The 5248-nt window shown below is 48.7% G+C and overlaps 1 pseudogene; it reads left to right on the top strand.

Moving 5' to 3' along the window:
* Positions 1-90, top strand: part of LOC136635751 (5S ribosomal RNA) — a 117-nt pseudogene extending 27 nt beyond the window's left edge.
* Positions 91-5248: the final 5158 nt, after the last annotated feature.

Genomic DNA, 5248 nt, shown 5'->3' with positions numbered 1-5248 from the left:
CGATCTCATCTGATCTTGGAAGCTAAGCAGGGTCAGGCCTGGTTAGTACATGGATGGGAGACCGCCTGGGAATACCGGGTGCTGTAGGCTTATACCATAGTCTTTCCAGACTGAAGGTTGCCATTCTCTACAGGCCAATCCGAATGCCTGTTTGATGCAGTACCAGCACAGTATTCACAGATTATGGGAATAGAGTCACAGATAACAAGAATATGTGGCAATTCTGCCCCTTGCAGATAAGTGAATTCACAGAAAGCAAATTCTAATATCCTGACACATAGATATCCTAGTATCTAATATGGGAGGGGGCGTATCTGTGGATCCCGTATCTGCGGAGTCACTTATCCACGGGTTGGTTCCATGCCCCCCCCACCCGCACACGACCCGCACACGAGTGATTTTTTTAATGCCCATTCGAGGCTTCCCCAGGCCTTATAATGCCTTATAAGGCGTTAAAAACGTCACTTCCGGTTTCACAGAGAAACATGCGGCTCCACCCCACATGCAGACCCATTGAATCCTTAGGAGGTGCAGCGCTTCCTCTGGATGTGCTCACCTCCTGGCAGCTTCTCCAGGTTGGGACCTGAACATCTGGAGAGCTACTGCCTGCTTGGGTTGATAGTACTGAGTGAGATGGACCAAGGACTGTGTGCTGAAGGAGATGGGAACTTTGGGGGACAGCCACTAAAAATGACTGTCGAGAGGGTTAGACACGGCACAAGAAAATATTTCTTTCCCAGCACGTCATTAAACTGTGGAACTCCTTGCCACAGGATGCAGTGATGGCACCTGGTCTACATGCCTTTGAGAGGGGATTGGAGAGATTGAAGAAAAATCCATCGCATGTTACAAGCCATGATGGGTATGTGCAACCCCTGCTTTTAGAAGTAGGCTAACCCTGAATGCCAGATGCAAGGAAGCTGGACTAGATGGGTCCCCTTTGGTCTGATCCAGCGGGGCTATTCTTATGTTCCTATATATGTTCACACAGAGACCCATTTAACTGAATACTCTGTGTATGGAACCAGCAGTTGACCAGAAAAGAGGCACCCTGCTGTGGGATGGGGAGGGTCATGGAAAAAGGGGTGACGACACCCTTCTTACAGTCCTTAGATCAGCCATTTTCTACCTTTTTCATCTCATGGCACACTGACAAGGCACTAAAATTGTCCAGGCACACCATCAGGTTTTTGACAAGGCCCACCTTGCTGCCACTGGGGCTGACATCCCCCATTGGCCATGCTAATAAATGACATTCCCCAAAATTCCTGTGGCGCACCCGTGGACCACTTGTGGCATACAGCACAGTGGTTGAAAATTGCTGCCTTTGATATTGCTTCATTTCCACAGGGTCCGTTGCCGCTTAGGGCTGGTCCAATATATCCTGGCACCTCCTGTGGCATGTGAAGTGCTGCCCCTCTACATGGTGATGTGCCAGCTTCTGCTCCTCTGGTACCTTACCCCACTTCTCTCCTCCCTTCCACCCTACTTCTCTGTCCCCCGCTTCCCTTTTCCAATCCTGGGAGGAAGAGGAGGATCAGTGGAGGCAAGCAGGCAGGAAGAAATGGGCGTCCTCCACCAATTTGCTGCCATGGATGGGCCAGCCCTAGGATGAGAAGGAATGAGAAGACTAGAGTAGTGGCAATTAGCTGATCAGAACTTCTGTGAAGGAGATACCAGGTGGAATCCCTCTTGGCTACCTATTGTTGGCAACCTTCAGTCTTGAAAGACTATGGTATCGCGCTCTGAATGGTGGTTCTGGAACAGCGTCTAGTGTGGCTGAAAAGGCCAATTCGGGAGTGACAATCCCTTCCACACCGGGAGCAAGTGCAGTCTGTCCCTGGTCTGTCTCCCTGGCTGTGGGCCTTCCTTCTTTGCCTCAGACTGTTGGCCAAGTGTCTCTTCAAACCGGGAAAGGCCATGCTGCACAGCCTGCCTCCAAGCGGGCCGCTCAGAGGCCAGGGTTTCCCACCTGTTGAGGTCCACTCCTAAGGCCTTCAGATCCCTCTTGCAGATGTCCTTGTATCGCAGCTGTGGTCTACCTGTAGGGCGCTTTCCTTGCACGAGTTCTCCATAGAGGAGATCCTTTGGGATCCGGCCATCATCCATTCTCACGACATGACCGAGCCAACGCAGGCGTCTCTGTTTCAGCAATGCATACATGCTAGGGTTTCCAGCACATTCCAGGACTGTGTTGTTTGGAACTTGTTCAGGATGTGGACTCACCTCCCTGGATTACAATCTCTGCACATGAACTAGAGGTTGTCCATGACTTTGTGTACCTTGGCTCAACGATCTCTGACACTCTTTCTCTCGATACCGAGCTAAACAAACGCATCGGTAAAGCAGCTACCACGTTTTCCAGACTCACAAAGAGAGTCTGGTCCAACAAGAAGCTGACGGAACATACCAAGATCCAGGTCTACAGAGCTTGTGTCCTGAGTACACTTCTGTACTGCAGCGAGTCATGGACTCTTCGCTCACAACAGGAGAGGAAACTGAACGCTTTCTCCGACGCATTCTCGGCATCACCTGGCAGGAAAAAGTTCCAAACAACACAGTCCTACCCCAACACCTTATTCACTATTTCCACTTTATGCTGTTCCCCCCCACGCCGGAAATTCCTCACCATTGACAACTAGCCCTCTCTAGACTCCCTATTTTAAACTACCCTTCAGATTTTTGCCCAGGCATGTTCTCTCAAGTGGGAGTGCGTGGAACTCCTTCAAACTGGCAATGGAGTACATGACGTTAACGCCCCGGAGACGATGTCAGAACCAGAGTCTTACAGCCCATGTCTACGCAGAAGTAAGTCCCATTAAGTCCTGGGGCTTACTACCAGGAAAGCGTGGCTAGGATTGGCTGTTAGTTGTTGCTGGGTTGAATTTTTAGGGTGGAGGGAGGAAGATTTTTGCTGAAAGACAAGATGGAAAATGTCTAGGAAACGGAAAGGAGTTTGGGAGATATCTGTAAAAATAGAATTGTCTCCTTGTTTCCACTGATCCCATCAACTGTCCAAAATACATCTATTTTTTTGTTTTGAAATCACAGGACTCAGACATAGAGATTTCTTTCTTCTCTTACAGTATATGCTTAAAGTTTTTGCTGGGGTTTTTTTTTTTTTACACTGGAGAGAACTGTTTTCACAAAATAAAACTCTTCACTGATCCAGAGTGCTGGGCCGTCATGTTCAAAAAAAGAGCCGTTGGACTAGATGTTTTGGGTTAAAATAGCAGGACTCGAGGCATTTAAAAATAAACGATTGTAAAGCCCAGCTTAATGGAAACATTGGCACGTCTCCATATGATTACAGTAGTTGTTCTTTTAAACTTTTTTTTCCCCTGCCCGGACATATTTAAACATGTCGTGAGTTTGGGGTTTGCATATTTTTTTTTTTTTTTACAACTTAAAATGGATAAGAAAAACCTCCATGGGATTTTTTTTTTTTTTGTTCCTGCAAGCAAGGGAATATTATGTTCAGTAAGGAAAACTTACGATGCAAATACAAACAGGTAACTCACATCTGTAAATTATTTTCGTGTCCCCAGGGGCAGGAAAAAAAAACCCTCTAAGTGAAACCAGCAATGCTTATATATTTTGTCCTGACAGCTCAGGGAACAGAAAAAAAAATTTGCCAAAATCTGCAGGCTGAGGAGAGTCGCAGCAGCAGCAGCGTGGGAAAGTTGGTTTAGTGAGAAATTTGCCCGGGGCTATTTAAATAAAACCAGCCGCTTTTTGCTGGCGAATGTGGGCTCGGCGACGCTCTTGCGGGGACTCGCTGGCCCACGCAATGGACGGATGTGCCCTCAGTGTTGCTTTCATGTCTCCATCGTCACAACCAATATTTGTACTTCAGAACTTTTGGCGCTCTGAAAAGTGGACCCCAAAATAGGCCGCCGTCAAACTTAATTCTCCTTGCTTTTCTTGCTACTTCTCTCTCTCTGCATTCCTTTGCCTGCTGTCAGCTGGCTGAAGTCTTCGAAGCTGGGGAGGTCTTTCAGATGGCCCCCACGCACACATTCTGTCTCCTATCAGCAGCCTTGGCTAGAGCCAAAGGAAAAATCCCCACATTTGGACAGCCTCAAGAGGCAGCCTGACTGGGTTCGGCGGACACTGGTGGGTTGGGAAAGAGGACAGAGGTCAAGGGTCTGCTTCACAAGCAGAAAACAGGGTCCCCGGGCTATAAAATGACAGGGCTGGCAGAGGACTTGGGGGCTGCTGGTCTTAGGAAAGAGGGCAAGTGGTACAGATCCCACCAGGACCAGAAGGAAGATTGATTGTGCCACCAGCACAATCCTGACAGAAGCAGCTTCTGGGATAGTGTGGCTGGGATATGTTGAGGAACATTGGAACCCAGCTTGTCTTGATTTGTGCCCAGATTTGTGAGCTGCATGGCCACAACAGCAGCAAAAGGCCACTCATGTGTATGGTCCATAGACAAGACCCTGCCACCATTGTCACTGTGGCCTTGGTAGCCTCTGCTTTGGCTCCATTGTGATGAATTCTCAACGGGGCTGCCCTTCGAGGTGAATCAGGAACTTCAGTGGGGGTTGGTCACTGGGTCTCTCCATGAGCTCAAGCTTGCCTCCTTCCGTCAGATGTGGTGAACAAGGGCCTTTCACTCTACCGGGAAGCCCCTGTTTGAGCATATCATGGGTCTTGCCCCTGCTTAGTCAGTGTGTAGGGCCCTCCTGCAATCATGACCAGCATGGCAGAGTCTTGGCCCTGCTTGAACACTGAGCCAGGAGAAGCCACCGGGTTTTGCTCACAAGTCCACCTGACCATGGCTGAGGGGAGATGGGGGGGGGGGGGGCTTCTCTAAGGTTTCCTGATGATGGAGCAGCCAATAGAAAAAGGAGAGTCTCAATCCCCTAAAGCCCCATAAAAAGGGACAACTGGATTGGCACCTTTGGTTTCATCATTGCAGAGTAAAATTGCACATGGCTGGTAGTAACCTTAGATTCAGGAGGAAAACAAGAGAACAGCAAATAGGGGCCCAATCTTCACTAATCTGCCCCACCAGAGCCCCTCACCAGGGAAGACAAAAGCAAGTGCTGCTTTCAACCAGGAGTAACCTGCTTACAGCCAAATCCTATGCATGTCTACTTAGAATTAAGTCCCATAATAGTCAATGGGACGTATTCCCAGGTAAGTGTGGATAATTGCAGCCTTAGGGAATTAGCTGGCACAAAATGTGATGATGACCTCTTGCTTAGATGGTTTTGAAGAAGGAGCAGACACACACCTG

Source organism: Tiliqua scincoides, chromosome 16, assembly GCF_035046505.1.
Source record: "Tiliqua scincoides isolate rTilSci1 chromosome 16, rTilSci1.hap2, whole genome shotgun sequence".
NCBI classification, from domain to species: Eukaryota; Metazoa; Chordata; class Lepidosauria; order Squamata; family Scincidae; genus Tiliqua; species Tiliqua scincoides.
This window is presented reverse-complemented; position numbering and strand designations above follow the sequence as displayed.